The sequence below is a fragment of the Notolepis coatsorum genome (assembly GCF_963971535.1).
Source record: "Notolepis coatsorum genome assembly, chromosome: 12".
Lineage (NCBI taxonomy): Eukaryota > Metazoa > Chordata > Actinopteri > Aulopiformes > Paralepididae > Notolepis > Notolepis coatsorum.
This window is the reverse complement of record NC_140176.1, coordinates 13,064,686-13,085,320: the sequence shown is the minus strand read 5'-3', so window position 1 is coordinate 13,085,320 and position 20,635 is coordinate 13,064,686. Positions and strand designations below refer to the sequence as shown.

The window sequence follows — 20,635 nt, the reverse complement described above, 5'->3', positions numbered from 1 at the left end:
ATTGTATGTATTGAGCTGTACTGTACTGTACCCATTCTGCAATCTCTTAATACACTTTTCAATCAATCAATCAATCAAACAGCATAGATGCTACTGGGAAAGAAAAACAAAAAACAATAATAATATCAATTAGACCCATCTGTATTATGCACAAATATTTAGATAAAAAGAAGTAAAGAAAGAACTAAAAACACAGAAAGAAAACTCTCTAGCACGGCTGTGGCTGTGGAAGAAAGTCATCAATGAGATTATTTCACTCTTTCCCCCACCCCTGCCTATAGTACGGTACTTTTTTTAATGATTCGTTACAGCGTATAAATGCGTATAAATTGCGTTCGCGACCTCCATGTTTTGGGGGTATTCATCAGAAAACTCGGATCCGGGATTCGGCCCCCATCAGTCAGGCAAGAACTGTGAGTTTTCAGCCTCTCTTTCTGGAGCTTGATTCCTGGCTAGAGGAGCGCGTCGCGGCTCATGCGCATGCGCGCGCTCGGCCAATCAGAGCGCAAAACGCCAATGCGGAAGCACTCTTCTTCTGCCTAAAGTGTTCACGCAACCCGGAAATAGCGGCGGGGCAAAATCCAAAGAGCTTTTCTCTTTGAGCCGTGCGCCGCTAGTACAGCTAGCGTGGTGGATGTTTATTGTTAGTCGTCGACTCCTCTTCTTGTTCCTCTACGAGCGTCAAGGTAAAGATATAATTTTAACACTTGTTATGAATGATTCATCTCAACATATCTAAATTTAACCGATCGCTTCCTCTTTCCACCGGTTGCCATTCAATCCGTTTTCGAGTGACAATGTGCTCCTCAAGAGACAAAAAAAAGATCCCAAGTATCATGATGATTAATGTATTATGAGAAAATCAAAATGATGTAGCTAACGTTCATTTTATAATTATTATGCGAATGCAAATGATGCTGGACACGGGATGGTGTTACAGTTACACACCCTATCGATTTACTGCTAACTTCCCCTTTCTGCAGAGCAATAGTCAGCATAGCACAGATTCTGTAACCTCTGTGTTAATGTGACCATGCCTGACCCATATTAGGTTATGTGACCTCAGCTAGGCTACATGGCCAGTCAGATTATCCTGTTGTTTAAAGGGGCACGTCACCCAAAAAAAACCAATGCTGATTTATTTTGCACATAATCACACACACAGTACTAAATACCTGTATGTCATGTATGTCCCTATGCCATACATGTCATGTATGTTGTGTATGTCATAAATGTCACTATGAATTGAAAATGGGGGACCCTGATGTAAACAAGACAAACATCTTGCTCTGGTCTCTATCCCCAAACAAGACAAACATATTTCTCTGGTCTGTATCCCCTTAACAATTGTGTGTATTGAGCCGTACTGTATTGTACCCATTCTGCAATCTGTTAAATACAGTTTTCATTCATTCACACACAGAGCAACTCTAAACAGTTTTGCACACATTAATTTAGTTTGACAGTTATTGAGAGTAAATTAGTTTGAATAATATGGCCATCAGTGATGTCATCAGGGACGTTGAATCATTGTTTTTTTGGTGAAGTGCCATTTTTAGTACAAACGTTAGCCACATCGATGAGACGTTTGAGTTTGTATAGGTAACAAATGCTTTCAAGATATTGCAAGCTTTTCTAAAAGGATAAACCGACCCCAACACAGTGACATATATAGCGTGTCTGACATGGATCTACTGACTTTGTATTATTATCAAACATAAGTTACATTAATGATGACACTTCGCCGTGTCATTCTAATCGATACATTTTTTTTGCTGCATTTGCAAAGGAAAGACATCTGTTCTTCTCACATTATCTCTCGTCTAAATTATATTTTGTCAGGTCAGTATAGCCTTCTACAACTAGGCCTATACCGGATGACATGGCAGTTTCTCTCGTTCAATTGCCTTCCTTTTCAAGGTTTATATGGGAGTTTTCCCCCCTTGAAACATGGGGCCTTGTGTGAAGCCCATTGAGACACGTGGCTGTGATTTTGGACTATAAACTTGACTTGCCACGGGTCCTACAAGTCGAAGTGAAATGGCCAGGAAACCAAACCAGTAGCTCGGTGTTGTACTGTAGTTTAATATGAGCTGGCTGTGGGTTTTTTATCGTTTTAGTTTTACGCTCTTCCTCGAGTAGAAGATACATCAGATACTCGGGTTGATGAGGCCGCTGTCAGGAGGACCAGGCAGGATAATACCTCAACACTGATCCATAAACCTTTGCCATTTTAGATTTAATATCCACTAGGGAACAAGCACGCCCATTTTACACCTTTTAATAAACCATTGAAGTAGCCTTGCTATTAAATGAGGATTAAGGTAACCCTTAAGGTAGTGTTTATTAATATAGTAAAAGTATAGTGAAGTCAAAGTCTTCAAGGTCAAATCTGACCCATTTATAAACCTCCAGGTTTGCAGAATGTGTTTGTAATGAACTTGTCTAAAAGGTTTCTCCTCTCCTCCGATTAAGAGTGCTAATCTACGGTCGTACTGCACCATCAAGAAGCAACCTTTGTTTGAAAGCCCTTTGAGCCACACCGTGACTGAGCACTAGGTAGTAATACCTTCTTCACATACTTGTTGTAGCCTACAGTCCTGCTGTCCTTCGTTGTGGTGTCGCACACCACGTGAAAACCTCAGTTTGCGACGTCATACAAGCCTGGTCTGAAGCATCTCCTTCTAGGCCTATTGTGCAGATCACTGTATTAGTGACTTTATAGCATTGTAGCAAAGCCTAATGCTTATTGTGCTGCAGGATTAATGTGGCTTGTTCAGCCCTCTGCTGCAACGCCGCCGCCTTGTGTGTTTTTCTGTTGCCAACCCTTAATCCAGAGGAATTACTGGGTCTCTGACACCAGTGTTCCTACAAACACTGGCCCCGTTATTTTAAAAGCACTTGCCTTGTGATACTACTAGGAATGCGACATCGTAGTCTCGCCGTGTGTTGACTCTGGAAAGTGTCGCTGACGTGCTTTGTTTTTGTTTGCTTGGGCACAAAAATGTTTGCAGAATTCGGAATCTCACCACGTGGCACCAGCCACAAGAAACGGCCCAGTTCATTATTATGGACTTTGGTAGTGTCTCTGTGCAGAAGGGTAATCTTCCTCCCTTCTTAGCTCCAGCCCGCTCTCTCTCCCAGCTCCACTGCATGTCTCGTCTTGTTCACTACCAGCTCTTTGGGGAAACGGTGACACACTTCAGTCACCGTGTAGGAGAGGCAGCCACGTGGGGCCCCCACTCCCCAAAGCATGCCTACCTAGTTCTCCACATTCAATGACAAGACCCTCGGTATTCGGGTGTATTATAGTGATACTTCACATTTTTGTAACCCTGGCCCTATTTCTTACCAATGATGATGTCGATCGGTAGAGTCCTTGTTTCTCAGCGCAATCCTGTTAGCCACCAACCAATGCAAAGTCAATGGGGTCGAGCTCCTCCTGTCCGTACAAGCTGATTGAAAGCGCAATGGAATTTACTCATTTACTCAATTTTAGTGAGCCTCAGTCAGCTTGTACAGACAGGAGCTCGACCCCATTGACTTTGCATTGGTTTGTGGCTTAACTATCTAACGGAGCTAGTATGAGGACCAGCATGTTGTTGTGCTGAGAAAGGACGAGACCGTTCAACGTCATCATTGCAAATCGGGTTGGAGTTTAAAAAAAATCTGAACTATCCCTTTAATGTCATGGCCACTTTGGATGGTTAGACCTTAAGTTATCTGATAATTAATGCTAGACCTTAGGTGTTACCTGATAACTAATGTTAGACCTTAGGTTATCTGATCATTAATGCTAGACCTTAGGTTATCTGATAATTAATGCTAGACTTTAGGGGTTTACCTGAAACTAATGTTAGACCTTAGGTTACCTGATAACTCATGCATATACTCATCAATATTTTGATAAAAGGTCATTTGCAGTATTTAAATACTGCATTTATTTATTTATTATTTTATTTCTTTTACAGTGTACAGTGTACCTTTCACACCTGGTTGCATGCATATAGTATGGTATTTATTGAGCTTTACTGTATGTAAATCATTTTGAATCGAGTCCACTCCAAAATGTCACAATGCCGTGTGGTTTCTTTGGGCAATGTCTGCAAAATGTCCATGACTCATGAGTTCTAATTGTGAAACCCTCTAATGTGCATGTCTATTGAAGACTTTGTTGTTTGACTCGAGCAGAGGGCGATAAATGATGAAAAAGGATGCAGTGAAGGGCCTCCTAGTCGTGGTGCTGTGTTTGCACTTTGCAGCCTTGAGTCGGGGTGTTAGTTTTGATGTTTGCGTCTCCGATGTGCATGAGTCAGTACTATGTGCAGAACAGCCCGGTCTGATTCCTGCAGTGCACATTCCTCTCAACCGGCTCACTTCCCCAGTCAAGCTGAGGGGTCGAGACAGGGGCTGTCGTGATGTAGTCAAGCTGAGGGGTTGAGGCAGGGCTGTTGTGATGTAGTCAAGCTGAGGGGTCGAGACAGGGCTGTCGTGATGTAGTCAAGCTGAGGGGTCGTTGCAGGGCTGTCGTGATGTAGTCAAGCTGAGGGGTTGAGGCAGGGCTGTTGTGATGTAGTCAAGCTGAGGGGTCGAGACAGGGCTGTCGTGATGTAGTCAAGCTGAGGGGTCGTTGCAGGGCTGTCGTGATGTAGTCAAGCTGAGGGGTTGATGCAGGGCTGTCGTGATGTAGTCAAGCTGAGGGGTCGATGCAGGGCTGTTGTGATGTAGTCAAGCTGAGAGGTCGAGGCAGGGCTGTCGTGATGTAGTCGAGCTGAGAGGCAGGGCTGTTGTGATGTAGTCAAGCTGAGAGGTCGAGGCAGGGCTGTCGTGATGTAGTCGAGCTGAGAGACAGGGGCTGTTGTGATGTAGTCAAGCTGAGAGACAGGGCTGTTGTGATGTAGTCAAGCTGAGAGACAGGGCTGTTGTGATGTAGTCAAGCTGAGAGACAGGGCTGTCGTGATGTAGTCAAGCTGAGAGACAGGGGCTGTTGTGATGTAGTCAAGCTGAGAGACAGGGCTGTTGTGATGTAGTCAAGCTGAGAGACAGGGCTGTTGTGATGTAGTCAAGCTGAGAGACAGGGCTGTTGTGATGTAGTCAAGCTGAGAGGTCGAGGCAGGGCTGTCGTGATGTAGTCAAGCTGAGAGACAGGGGCTGTTGTGATGTAGTCAAGCTGAGAGACAGGGCTGTTGTGATGTAGTCAAGCTGAGAGACAGGGCTGTTGTGATGTAGTCAAGCTGAGAGGTCGAGGCAGGGCTGTCGTGATGTAGTCAAGCTGAGAGGCAGGGCTGTCGTGATGTAGTCGAGCTGAGAGGCAGGGCTGTTGTGATGTAGTCAAGCTGAGAGACAGGGCTGTCGTGATGTAGTCAAGCTGAGAGACAGGGGCTGTCGTGATGTAGTCAAGCTGAGGGATCAAGATCCGGTCTGTCTTGTTATGGTGCATCTTCATCATATGAAACAAAGCGGGGCTCGCAACTAGGGATGTCCCGATCACGTGATCGGGATCGGGGCCGATCATGTGATTTCCCGAAGATCGGGATCGGCAAAGAAAATTAAAATAAAAACTGTTTTATTTTTATTTTTTTTCAACAAACATGACCATGTTTACGTCTTAAACTCATACTGAGGCCTTAGTTTTGGTTTTAAATTGCATATCATCATTAATTTATTTATTGTCACACAGAGCAGAAGAATTTTGCCAAAACAAACCAATAGTATCCAGCTGCAGAACGGCAGACCAGCCACACTCTCAGACCCAAAATTTTTTTTATTTTATTTTATTTTTTATCCCAATTTCTCACATTACATTTACCCTGAATGTTGACGTTATCCAGGTGAAAAGTTAACTTCATAAATCATTTGATGTATAATTAAATCAAAGGAAATGCGTTTGGGTCCGAGAGTGTGGCTGGTCTGCCGTTCTGCAGCTGGATACTATTGGTTTGTTTTGGCAAAATTCTTCTGCTCTGTGTGACAATAAATAAATGAATGATGATATGCAATTTAAAACCAAAACTAAGGCCTCAGTATGAGTTTAAGACGTGAACATGGTCATGTTTGTTGAATAAAAATAAAAAAAAATTGATCGGATCGGGAAATATCGGTATTGGTAGATACTCAAAATCACATGATCGGGATCGGATCGGGTGCAAAAAAACGTGATCGGGACATCCCTACTCGCAACTCACTTTTGATGCTACAAGGTGTTTTAATTGTGACAAAATAATAGCAGCAGATACAGCGTTTCGACCCTTCCGGTCTTTTTCAAGTACTTGGAAGTTGGAAAAAGACCGGAAGCAGGGTCGAAACGCTGTATCTATGCTGCTATTATTTGTCACAATTAAAACACCTGGGAGCATCAAAAGTGAGTTGCGAGCCCCGCCTTGTTTCACGTGCTACTGTTTCTACAGTTTGGCTCAGCGCCATGGAACGGAGGATGTGCTTTATTTATTTTGTCTGCATCTTTATCATAGACATCATGGACAAATGCAAAATGGCCTTTGCAACATACTAGAAGTAGAAACACTCCACATAAGGCTATAAATAACGTTGCCTCTTTGAAAGATAAAAAGCTGGGTTTCATTCTTTCTTTCTCTTTCTTTTTGTCTCTTTCTCTCTCTGTCCTCTCTCTCTCTGTCTCTCTCTCTCTGTCCTCTCCCTCTCTCCTCTCTCTCTCTGTCCACTCTCTCTGTCCTCTCTCTCTGTTCTCTCTCTCTCTCTCTCTCTCTCTCTCTCTCTCTCTCTCTGTCTCCTCTGTCCTCTCTCTCTCTCTCTCTCTCTCTCTCTCTCTCTCTCTCTCTCTCTCTGTCCTCTCTCTCTGTTCTCTCTCTCTCTCTCTCCCTCTGTTCTCTCTCTCTCTCATGTTTTCTCTCTCTCTCTCTCCTCTCTCTCTCTCTCTCCTCTCTCTGTTCTCTCTCTGTGTTCTCTCTCTCTGTTCTCTCTCTCTCTCTCTCTGTTCTCGCTCTCTCTCTGTTCTCTCTCTCTCTCTCTGTTCTCTCTCTCTCTCTGTTCTCTCTCTCTCCGTCTCTCTCTCTCTCTCTCTCTCTCTCTCTCTCTCTCTCTCTCTCTCTGTTCTCTCTCTCTGTCCTCTCTCTTTCTCTCTCTCTCTCTCTCTCTCTCTCTCTCTCTCTCTCTCTCTCTCTCTCTCTCTCTCTCTCTTATATATGTGTACAGTACATGTAATAATAAGGTAGATGATGCTTTTTTAATCCAGTATCCTCCGGAGGCCTCCCACACGTGGCAGCAGGACCCACGGAGCAGGGAGGCAGCCACAGATGGCAGATCAGCAGGCGAGAGATTCAGCTTCACACTGCTGCCCACGCTGCCCACGCTCACCAAGCTTCCATCCCTCCGTAGTGTGTGGTGCTGGGACTGTTCCATAGACTGGAGGGTGGAGGTGGAATACTAACAGAGAGAGAGAGAGAGGAATATGATTATAAACTCGTATGCATAAAGTGTATGTTGGGGATGGGCACCAGTAATGTTTTCCCAGATCAATTACTCTCATGCATTATTCAAGTAGTCGTGCTTGAGCACTTGTTTAGGGAAATCTATTTTTAGAACGCATCTTAAAGAGCATGTTGGCAGCAATAACGATGAACGGCAATAATATAGCCTGCCCGATGCATATTTCCATATCAAAGGTCTATGAGCGCTACTACGTGAAGTGGGCGTGACCCGGCCTCATCCGACCCTCACCTGACCGACCTTAATCTGACCCTAATCTGACCTTCATCTGAGGAGATTTGTGGTGTTAGATATAGCCTAACTAGTGCAGTGCCCGTTCTTGCAGTGTTGTAGAGACCTGTGGTGGCATGGCTGCTTGCAGTGTTGTAGAGACCTGTGGTGGCATGGCTGCTTGCAGTGTTGTAGAGACCTGTGGTGGTATGGCTGCTTGCAGTGTTGTAGAGACCTGTGGTGGTATGGCTGCTTGCAGTGTTGTAGAGACCTGTGGTGGTACGGCTGCTTGCAGTGTTGTAGAGACCTGTGGTGGCATGGCTGCTTGCAGTGTTGTAGAGACCTGTGGTGGTATGGCTGCTTGCAGTGTTGTAGAGACCTGTGGTGGTACGGCTGCTTGCAGTGTTGTGTTGAGACGAGTGATGCACGATATATCGGCCGATATGGTAATTTTTTTACACCGGTATCCGTCCGATATCAAGATAGGGCTGATATTAAAAAAAAAAATTATATATATATATTTTTTTTATCTTTAAATTATTATAATTTTTTTACATGTTTTGGTCTTAAATAGTTTCAAAATATCAGTTATTTCTGAAAATAATAAAAAAAAAAAATGTCTTTAGGAAAATAGCTCTTTATTTGATTATCATAAAGTGTTTTCTATACAGAGATATCGACATGGGTAAATATCGGTATCGGCCAGAAGAGCAATATTAATATCGGCTATCGGTATCGGCCACAATTTTCACATCGGTGCATCACTAGTTGAGACTTGAGACCTCATTCGATTCACTTCACACTCGACACTGCACTCTCCTGGGTCCTCAGTAATACACTCGCTGTGCTTGACGAGCCTGCACGCAGAGATTTCCTCCTTTTTATAGTTGGATTAGGATTTGATTAGCAATTGCAGTGTCTAGTATAGTTGAGAGATTACAGTGGACAAAGTGAAATATATGATCCATTCATCAGAATGGTCACTCTTCTGCCATTAGGCAAAGTTTTTGTGAATTTAATTAAATCAATCCTCTATTCTTCTGTTTGTAGTCCAAAGACCACCACCGTTCCACCAGAGGGAGTTCCGGGGGTCCCTCTGTACCCCACGTTGAGAACCATTGCTGTAGCCTAGGCTCCATGATTCAGGACAAGTGGCACACTATAGATCAGGGCTATTCAACTTCAATAGCAAGTGGGGCCGAATAGGAAAATCACTGGGGGTTCGTGGGCCAGCAGCCGCACAGAATACTTTGTCAATGAATGCTACTGCTATCCTGCTATAGATCCACAGTCCACTAGGGGTGTAACGATGCATTGATTAATCAAAATGCATCGATTCTAATGTGACTATTCAACTGCATCGATTTGAAAATGTTAAACGATTATAATCAAAATTAATAAAAAAAGAGATGTATATATATTTTTTTTTAATGTTTATTTTTTTTGTTTTTTTAATTATTTTTTAAACATAACATACAATTAGATATACAAGCATTAATTAACAGTACACATCCAATGAAATCGCCATTTAAAAAAATGTAGCATACGAGATATACACCTAATACTTGCTATCTAATACCCTACATGCATATGCTCTCGCTCGCTCCCCCCCCCCCGGACCCCCACTTGGATAATCCATCCATTATCATTCGCTCCTAACCAGGCACTACTATTCATATGCTAGCTTTTATTCTCTCCACCACTTCTAACCACATTGCAATTTTGGTTTCACTGACACCTAGAATTCTTGCTGTAGATATTTCTAGATAAGAGTCGGGTATGTCCTATGTCCTATGAATATAGTTAAGATTAATTTGTTGATGGTCCGGGTTACGTGACGCAAGTCGAACGTTTGCCCAGGCTTCTTGCCAATCAAAATTTATTTCCAGGTCTGGTATATCCCTCCTCCAGACTGAGTCTAGGGGGAGGATTCCATACGAGGACGTTAGTAATTGATGATAAAAATCTGATACAAAACCTCTCGATGTCTCTCTTTCATAGAATAATTTGTGGTATCTGTGGTGTTCAATTGGTATCCTTAATGGGACTCCATGAGCCTTCAAACATACCAATAACTGTGCGTAAAAATAATATGTGGAACTGGTGAGATTACATTTTTTATGTATGTCTTCATATCTACAAAAACCCTGTTTGTTGAAAACATCTCCTAATGTGTGTATGGCCTGCTTTTCCCATTTAGGGTATCTTATAGGTCGTTTTCCAATCAGGAGTGCATTGTTATTGAATAGGGGAGTATGACTATGCCATTTATGTGGGTTAGAATATTTTTTTTGTTTCACGCCATATCCGGATCGCATGAGTAATAATGGGGCCAAATTTCAATTCGCATTGCTTAATTGATAATTTGGTGTATACTATGTCCTGCAGTCTATGTGGTGCTACTATATCTACTTCTAAATTTCTCCAGGATACTGATGCTTGGGGATCAAACCAGGTTGTCAACTTGTCAGTGGTTTTAAAGTGTACGCCTTAAAATAGTGGTAGAAATCTGGAAATGCCATACCTCCGTCGGCTTTGTTTCTCTGTGCGGTGGATCTTTTTATACGTGGAGGTTTGTTATTCCAAATAAATTTGTATGCGGTAGAGTGTAATTTTTTCCAGTAACCATCTGGAGGGTGTAACGGTAGCATTGAGCTAATGAAGTTGATTCTAGGTAGGACATCCATCTTAACTATAGATACCCGTGCCTGTACTGAGTTTTTAAGTTTTGACCACCTGTCAAAGTCGTATTTGATCTTATCTTGGATTTTTATGTAATTGTACTTCACCGTATGGCTTATAGTAGGGAATACTTCAACTCCCAAACATCTGAAGTGTTTAACCATTGTTATTTCTTCTGGAAGGTGTATATTTTTTGCAGGGGCATTAAGTGGAAGGAAAGCCAACTTTGGCCAATTTATCCTAAATCCAAGATAGATTGCCAAAGTCATCAATCAACTCGAGAAGATGAGGCATTGAGGTGTTAGGGTTTTGCATGAACAGTATTACGTCGTCCGCATATAAACTAATATTATGTTGTGTGCCCTTGATTGCGATTGGTTCTATGGATTGGGATTGTCTTATATATTGTGCTAAAGGCTCTAATGATAAATCGAATAGTCCGGGACTAAGAGGGCAACCCTGTCTAGAAGAGCGTGATACCGGAAAGATTCCGGAGGTGATTATACCTGTTGTAATCATGGCCGATGGGTCTTTGTATAATACTTTAATCATATCAATCTATCTTCTTATCTATGGGCAGTATTAGAAAGGATGGGATTAGAAAAGGTTTCTTTTTTTGTGTATTGTTTTTATTGACCTGTAGAAGTCCATTCATGCTGAGTGAATCAGTTCCCCCAGCCACATTTGTGTATTCAAATTCTTTTGGGGAATTAACTGATAGAAAATTAATCGAATCGTGGTCAAATGAAGAGATTTCATGATGCATTGAATCGTTGCCTGAATAATCGTAATCGAAATGAATCGTTGTGAGGTCGCCTCGTTACACCCCTACCGTCCACACATAGCTTAGATTGTATTGATCTTCTCGACGGCCTCATCTGTAGTGACCATGTCTCCTGTTCTCTTTACCAACTACACATGTTGCCCCACATATTGACCACATGACTGTGTGGTTGAGTTAATTTAAAACCAATTATCCTTTTTTCCCCCTATACTCTTCTTATGTTGCCTGCTATTGATCCTATGCATTCTTCATGTGCACTGTCTTCAACTATAGATTTGTTGTGATGTGTAATCATGGGCTAATGAATCAATAATACAGGTTCTTGTAGCTACATGGAGCTGTCTTGACACTGTCAACGCAGCTGTGTTTTATATAGCTATGTTCACCTCAGGGAGGGATGTGGTTTTTGAGGCAGTGACTGAGATCCAGCCATACCGGCTGTCGTAAGAATACCACAACATGCAGATGGTTTTCATGTTTTTCTCCCATCCCCCAATTGAGCTGTTATGCTAATTACCTCCTGGTAATTGTGCTGCCTTACTGTTGGTCTGGGGAGGGTGTGTAGACTACCACATGCATCCTCCAAAACATGTGCAATCACCAGCCGCTTCTGTTCACCTGACCAGCTACGAGTTTCACTGAGTGCAACACCTGTGGAGGTTCACTACCTCCCCCAGAACAGGTGCTGCAATCCACTAATAGGAGTCGCTACTAAGCCCAGGTATCCGTATCGGGACTGAACAAGTCGTATCGTGCATCCTTTCGGGGGCCCCTAGAGACCATTCGGTTTACTTTGGTATTGTGGAACCCTTCCCTGTAGTCTAATATATTACTCCTGGGTTTATTTGGGTACTGTGTAGAATCCTTTGCTCTAGTTGAATACATCACATTGGGTTTACTTTGGTACTATGTAGAACCCTTTGCTGTAGTCTAATTCATCACTCCTGGGTGTGTAATATAGAGTGCTTTTGTAACTGGCCTTTGACTATTTCCATTTACTGTCGTACAACGCTAAGGATAAGGAATACTTATTACTTAGTTCAGTTAACATTAGTAATTCATACCCGCAGCATTTAAATCCAAAACCGAGCGGGACCTTTCGGTTTGTCCAGGTGAGGTGCCGAGTGCAGCTGCGTCAGTCAGTTTGTCTCAGAAATGACTATTACTAGGCTACAGTGGTAACATTAAGTGGACAAGACGAGCTATAGGCTACCACATAATATTCCCCAGCATCTAAATCTGCTGTTTGGGGCGCATTACAGATTTAGTTTAATTTACGATGGAGATGAATTAAACAGCGACAGAATTGCACGATTGATAATAGACAAGAAGTGTGTGTTCCTTATATGCTTTCATCTAATACATTGTCTGCAAATAATAATTATTTTTTACCAAATACTATTTGATTTATCAACAGATTACCATGGCAGTGATTGAAGGAGGTTTGATTACCATGGCACTGGCAGTGATTTGAAGCAGTCCCAGTCGGCCCTAGTACCATTATATGACGACACTGACTCATCATGGCCTTTTATAAATCCTAGCCCTGAAATCAATCATCCCATTTGAGGCTGAGGAAGTTGTATTGACTCAGGGTCTCAGACCAGTGATCACCGACTTCCCATGATGCATAGTTTTCCTTATGGGAGCAGAGTCATCCAGACGGAATTCCCATATCCACAAGAAAGGAACAAGATATAAACCTACTGGATAATTGAGACTACGTTTTCCCAGACCGTGATAAAGATGGAGGGTCCAGATGGAGGGTCCAGATGGTCACTCAGACATAACAGTAATGGTCATAAGCATTTCATTTAATCTCCCTGTTCTCATACTTTTTTTAGTTTTAGTTTGTGACCCAAAGGGATGGCAGCTTGCGAGAGTCAGACAGAATGGCTGAAAGAGTTATTTTAAAACTTTTTTCAGGCTATTATCACGAGACCCTGCACCTCCCAGGTTGAGAACCGCTGCCCTAGAAAATGACTTGTCTTAAAATGGTTCAGGAGGACTGCTACTGTTACATCATGTTGTTAAAAGGCCCAGAAGACCTCAGGCCCCTCTTATGACTTTGAAAACGTTTTCACACCAGTAAACATTTTTGAAATTGGCACCAGCCTATCGTTTGCATTTATTTGCAAGTCTAAAGAAACCACTCTTAAAACTGCCTAAGTAGGCCTAGTATTCCTGCATAACTACTAGTACTCCTCTATTAATCCTACCATTACTGCAGCTGTGGTGGAAGCATATGGGATGGTAATGATTTCATATTGCTAACATGAAGCAGATGTCCATTTTCCCAGAACCAAAAACTCTGGTGTGAAACCCTTTCAACATCCTTAGAGGAGGTTTGATGTTTGTTCTTTTTTTAATTATATTATATTATTAATTATAAATAATTATTATAAATATTATATATTTATTTTATAATAATTGTATTTGTATATATATATTTTTAACCCTTTCTCCGCCGGAAACGGCTTACGACGTGTTTCAAGTTCATGCGAATTCTGCCAGATCACGGCGCACAACGTTATTCTGATCATATTTCATATTTTCGCCATGGTATTCATATTTCCATCACGGAGGCTGGTCTGATGCTGTCTGAGCCAGCACAACTCTGCAACGCTTCAATACTGCCACCTGGTGGCTGATCGGCGAGTTGCAACCGGAAGTGGATCTCTTGTGATCCCGGTGCGTCTCCCTATTCCGTCCGGCCACTCGTATATTGTCCCGGGACTCAATACACACACCATGGATATGGATCGTTGCCATAACTCAATAAACAACATGATTTGGGTGTGTATTCGTATTATACAAACCGGAAATAGATCGCCTCGATCCCCATCACATAACTGGGATCTGTTTGCTCCAGTATCATCGCCCAACGCTAAGAGGAGAATGCCGTGAGTTTCAGCGTGAGTGTTTATCATTATCGATACAAACTGCTCTGATCAATATATCACCAATACTACATAAATCATTTAACGTTTGAAGTCTCACGGTGTTCCATTAGACAGACCAATTGAACACCACAGATACCACAAATTCTTCTACGCAAGAGAGACATCGAGAGGTTTTGTTTCAGAATTTTATCATCAATTACTAACGTCCTCGTATGAAACCCTCCAACTTGACTCTGTCTGGAGGAGGGATATACCAGACCTGGAAAATTACTTTGATTGGCAAGGAGCCTGGGCAAATGTCCGACTTACATCAAGGAACCCGTATCATCAACAAATCAATCTTAACTATATTCACAGGACATACTTGACTCCTATAAGACTGTGCCGAATGGGGCTTAAACAGGATTCCAAATGCACCCAATGTACAAATGGGGACGAAGGGACATTTATGCACATGTATTGGGACTGCTCACCAGTTAAGGCATTCTGGAAAGATGTGACCCAACAAATATCAAAACTCGTATCTTGGAATATACCTGTACACCCTTCGGTATTACTATTGAATGATGTTTTTGAGTTTGCAGTGAATCCACAGCTAAAGAGATTGGTTTTATCGGGTATCACAGTAGCCAAAAAGCTGATCGCATCACGCTGGTTTCAACCGGAAAAAATGTGCCGTAAAGTTTGGTTTCTTACATATCTCGATGTAATTTACCATGAAATATCTACACAAGAATTCTGGGTCTCAATGAATCCAAAATGTCAATGTGGTTAGAAGTGGTGGAGAGAATAAAAGCTAGCTTATAATGGTAGTGTCTGGTTAGGTGCGAGGGATAGTGGAGGTACTTCTCAAGGTGGGGTCCGGGAGGGGGGGGTTCGAGCTGAGCATATGTGTGTAGGTTTTTTTTTAGATAACAGGTATTAGGGGTATATCTTATATAAGACAACTAACTAAAATGTGAACTCATTGGATGTGCCCTGACAATTAATGCTTGTATATCTTATCGTGTGTTGTCATGTTTGTTTATATGTTTGTTTAAAAAATAATAAAAAAATAAAATACAAAAAATAAATCATTTAACGTCGATCACGGAATTATAAACGACCACCCCCCCCCCCCCCCCCCCCCCCTCCGTTCACCCGCGCATGATCAGTCATAACGTTTAGGACCATGTACAGTTGACATTTTTTATATAGCGTGCATCGGTATCAAACGGCATTTGATAATCTAATATATGCATTTATGTCTATATCTCACGTTCTAGGAAATACTGCAGAAAACGATAAAAACATATTTATACTCTAGAGACGGTATTTTCGTATGAATGTGTGAATGAAAAAGTAAAACGTTCCTACATCCTGAACGATAGATAATCGATGTTGAATGGGCCATAGTAATGTCAATTTAGCAATACAATTTAAAAAGTTATAGCCCTGCAAATAAGGTGAACATCTCCATAGACTTACAGTGCTGGCAGAGATCAAACATCGATGGATATATATATATTTTTTTTTATTATATATATTACTCTAGTCATACACTAGGAACAGTGCTGCCTCTCATCTTCATCACATTAATCTAGCAATACACTAGAACAGTGCTGCCTCTCATCTTCATCATATTAATCTAGCAATGCACTAGAACAGTGCTGCCTCTCATCTTCATCATATTAATCTAGTCATAAACTAGGAACAGTGATGTGTCATCTTCATCATATTACTCTAGCAATACACTAGGAACAGTGCTGTCTCATCTTCATCATAGCAGTACACTAGGAACAGTGCTGTCTCTTCATCATATTACTCTATTCATAAACTAGGAACAGTGTTGTGTCATCCTCATCATCATATTACTCTAGTCTAGTCATGCACTAGGAAATGGCCTTTCTACCTCTTCAAGTCATGTGATGTAACATCGTAGGAGGAAGCAGGGAGCCTCGCTGAATGAGAGGAAGTGCTGCACAATAGGAAGTGGTGTGTTTTTTTATGCGCGCGCGTTTGTTCCATGTTCCATCAGACGTCCTGCGATTGCCCCCCTTATGGAAACTAGACCTTGTTGGTCAAACCCTGAGAGCTGCTGTGTTACTCAATGAGCCTCAGTCAGCTTGTCAGTAAGAGATGGGGCTAGGGGTCACAGAAGACAAGAAGATAGACACTGTGCATTCAGTAGAGAGCTTTCCGGTAAGCACATAATGTTGCGGTGTAATTTGATTAAATAATAATAATAATAATAAATGCTAACAAATGTAACACGGAGTTAGTGATGCACGATATATTGTCCGCTGATATAATATCGGCCGATATGGCCGTTTTTTACACATCGGTATCGGTCCGATATCAAGATTGGGCTGTATTTAAAAAGAATATATATTTTTTTAAATCTTATTTTTTTTTTTTTTTTTTTTTTTAATGTTTTGGTCTTAAATAGTTTCTAAATATCAGTCATTTCTGAAAATAACTTACAAAGGTATCTATACAGAGATATCGACATCGGTAAATATCGGTATCGGCCAGAACAGCAATATTAATATCGGTTATCGGTATCGGCCACAATTTTCACATCGATGCATCACTACACAAATGCAAACCAGAGGTGCCTCTAAACAGTGATGCCACAGATTACTTGTAAAAGTAATCTGATTACTGATTACTGATTACTCCTTTAAAAAGTAATCTAAGTTACTTTACTGATTACTTGATTATCAGAGTAACTTAGTTTTACTTTGAAAGTAACTAGGTTACGAAGTCGTCGTCGTTCCCCCAACAGTTTTTTTTAAACGCTTTTTTGAAAGTGCATAAATTGTTTTTAACTTGTTTCTCTGCACATAACGTAAATTGTTAAACTAGTCACTAGTGCTTCAGCTTCTGTACCATCAAGTATGGTAAAGCAACAGTCTATGATGCTCATCACAGCATTAGAGCAGCCAGCCAGTGGTTTTACAAAACCAGTGTATCACATCTAACAAATGCAGGCTGAACTATTCAATTATATCAACTGTAACTATCAAATTGTTTTTATAAATGTCTCTCTATAAACATACAATCAGTCTCTCTTTAACATGTAAATTAACTGTAAATCTGGCAAATAAGAGCTTTTGCTCTGCCACCATCAACCCTCCTGTACCTAGTCGAAGCGTCGGCTAGTGTTGTGATTCCAGATGCTTTCAATGCAATTGGATGTGCTGTTTTTAGCGGTAGACAGTATTTTGTTTCCTCCGCCGTGAAGTAGTGACTGAGGCTAAGTTTAGACGAGCGTTTTGGGGTGGAATTCTGAACAGAAACCGCAAAAGTCATCTTGCGGTTTCACTTTTAATTTTGCCAAGCGTTTTGGGGTGGAATTCTCCGACGACGGAGCCCTGCTGTCACACGATTGGCGCATATGTCACATGACGTGCTGTGAAGACCCGCCCTACTCTGCCTCTGATTCGCAGACTGTGGATGGGGAATGTGATTGGACCAAAGCAGAGTCACTCACAGACAGAGGGACCAGTCACGCCGCGGGACACATTCTTGTATTTAACCCTTTCACTGCCACACCACGTCACTCCCAAATAAGAAAAACAGCTCAAAATGTATTTTTGACTGTCGAAAACGAAATAAAATACTGCATTCCGCCTGCATTATGAATTTATGATGAGATAGTAACGAAATAGTAATGCACAGCCACTTGGACAAGTAACTGCAATCAGATTACTGGCTTTTAAAGATTAACGCGTTAGATTACTATTTTCGGGGAAAAGTAATCAGATTACAATAACGTGTTACTTAGTAACGCGTTACTGGCATCACTGCCTCTAAATAACAACACAAGGGCGATGCATCAAACATTCGACCATTCCTTCTAAAAAATACATAGGTTTGAATCGTTCAAATATTTATTATTGCGCATTATGTAAACAAAATAAATTACCTTTTAAGATCAACATTTCTACACCAGCATACATGTAGAATAATGAATTATCTCTCTCTCACACAACAACGCGTCTCTGAGCAAGGTGTGATAAACATGGAACGATATATTTTCCTTGACATGAAAAGGGAAATAGTAATCAAACCATTAGACCTGCATGGCGCTTCTGATTCATTATTATATCTAGAAGTTTTACCCTGAGGGATGATTGACAATAAAGTGCTATTACAAAAAAACTAAAAGTGGGCTAGGGCTGCTTGATTATGGCAAAAATAATAATAATCACGATTCTTTTGATAATCGTATCTTCTAGTTGGTCACCGCAAACTAGGGTGGTGGATTTGGATGGTCGACTATGATTGGCCAAAATTTGCCGTTAGTCGACTATTGGTAAAAAAGAAAAAAAAGAAAAAGTATAATATTTTTAATTTGTATTCTTTTATTATAATTTTTTTTGTATCATTCCATTTGGGCTGTGGGGGGTGCTTAATGTCTGAAGGAGTCGACTGAAGGCTTCTTGTCCTCTGCAAAAGCATGCTATTGGTCCACTGATGGATACATCTTGATATTTGTCTAGTCTAGTGTGTTCATTAGACGGGTGAAATCCTCTTTCAGTGCCTCTGTGCCTGTTTTCGTAGGCAGTTAGCCTCTGGTATGCGTGCCATTAGCGTTAGCCACACTTCTAGGCCTCTTTTCTTTTGGAAAGAATGATACAAATATACATTTTTTTATATATATATTCGACTAAGAGGTTGGCCAGTCGACTACGGCTCCTTTCGACCGACTAATCGACTAATAGGGGTCAGCTCTAGTCTGTTGTGTGGTTGTTCTCTGTTGTGTGGTTGTTAATATCTCTGCTGTGTGGTTGTTAATATCTCTGCTGTGTGGTTGTTAATATCTCTGCTGTGTGGTTGTTAATATCTCTGCTGTGTGGTTGTTAATATCTCTGCTGTGTGGTTGATGAGGTGTGTCCTGCTGTGTGTTGCAGAGGCTGATAGCTGGAGGACTGTGACGCGGGGCCACCTGCCAGGCCGGGCCTTCCTGCTCCAGACTGAGAGCCACTCTCCGCTGGTGAGGCCTGCCTGCCGCTCAGACACTCAGGGGGGCCTGAATACTTTTACCAACGGATTTCCAGTTCCGCGTTCGCGTTCTGCGCTCTGATTGGCCACTGACGTTTCTGGTCGCGCCAATCGTGTGACGGCAAGTTCTGCCACCGGTTAAGCTTAGGCACTCTTTCGAAGTTGGTTAAGGTTAGAGTTTGTCTTCGAGCAGGGCGATAGACCACCAGCCCTGATTCCAAACTCTGACCTTAACCAACTTCGAAAGAGTCGCCTAAGCTTAACCAGTGATAAACTAGGCGTTAGGTAGTTTGCAGGCTGTTTGAGGCGGAAATGGGCGCGTCACGCGATTGGGCGCACATGTCACATGACCGGAAATGTCAGTGGCCAATCGGAACGCACCAGAAACGTCAGTGGCCAATCAGATCGCAGAACGCGAACGCGGAACTGGAAATCCGTTGGTAAAAGAATAGACGCCACCCGGGGACATACTTTACAGCACTGTGAAATGATGCAGCAAAAATAGCAATACCTAGTCTTAGGGCTGTCTTAAATACTTCTAAGCTTCGTTCGATGGGCATGGGATTCGAATGGGAAAAGAAAATCGAATATATATATAAAAAAACAAATTATAATAATTCATTTTTTTGTGCAAAATCAACTCTGCCTCTCTTTGTTAACTACAACAAGCAATGCTGTTTGTTATTTAAGATGAGGTCGGACTCGGCACTGACAGGTTTGTGTTCATTGTGCTGCTTTTATAAAGCCTCAAATGACGGCTTACAATATTTCATGAAAGCAAAGTGTTTCGTTTGTCTAAGATTTAATAAAAAGGTTTAAACTTTACACCACTGACAAAGTTGAACAAAGTGCTGTACAAGTCCCACAACATAAATTCTTAAAAGAAAAAAAAAATATATATATAATAATTGATCTCAAAGCTTCGAATTAAAATCGAATCTCGGCCCCGAAGCTTCGAATGCCAAAAAGAAATTCGAAGGTCAGCCCTACCTAGTCCTAAGTGGTCTGCACACGGCGGGCGACCTGTTGCTCAACGACAATCGCTTGCCCCTCCACACCAGGGGCGACTGTCGCTCTGTCTAGCTGGGGGTGTGGTTATTTGCTTCCCCCCGGGAGATATAGGACGACGGACCCGTTATGTTGTTGTGAAGCAAGTGTATTTAATAGCAGGTAGCTGTGTTGTGCGTTACGAGGGAGTATTAACCTGTAAAACCCATATTGAGCTGGAATTAAACCACCATATACGAATACAACCTCTCCTCATTCTTCCTGACATTACTATGCATGCCTGATCGCTCCTACGATACGTTCATTACCACCGATTGGACAAGTATTGTTATGCAGCTGCTGAAAGAGTGTTTTTTACATGGAAGACGCAAACTGTTTTGTTCTCAACCATCATTTTCTTTGGACAATAAACCTTACAAACTACATCAGCTGCAGCCTGGACATTAAACTCTGTCAACATCCACTTTTGTTACCCGAGTATTAAAACACTATAGGTGCATCGTGGCGCATTGTTCATTTATTAGTTAATGACAAGCGGCCACTATAGCTTCTCAAACTAACGTTATTTATTTAAATTGTTCCCGTTAATAATAAT

At 41.7% G+C, this 20,635-nt stretch overlaps 1 protein-coding gene across 1 annotated transcript in view; it reads left to right on the top strand.

Annotated features, from left to right (window-relative positions):
• Positions 1–587: 587 nt before the first annotated feature.
• Positions 588–20,635, top strand: part of fam49bb (family with sequence similarity 49 member Bb) — an 80,422-nt gene continuing 60,374 nt past the window's right edge. Inside the window, exons 1-2 of the mRNA XM_084326725.1 lie at positions 588–686; positions 18,942–19,024. The gene's annotated coding sequence lies outside the window, so the exon portion shown is untranslated. The remainder of the gene's footprint in view (positions 687–18,941; positions 19,025–20,635) is intronic.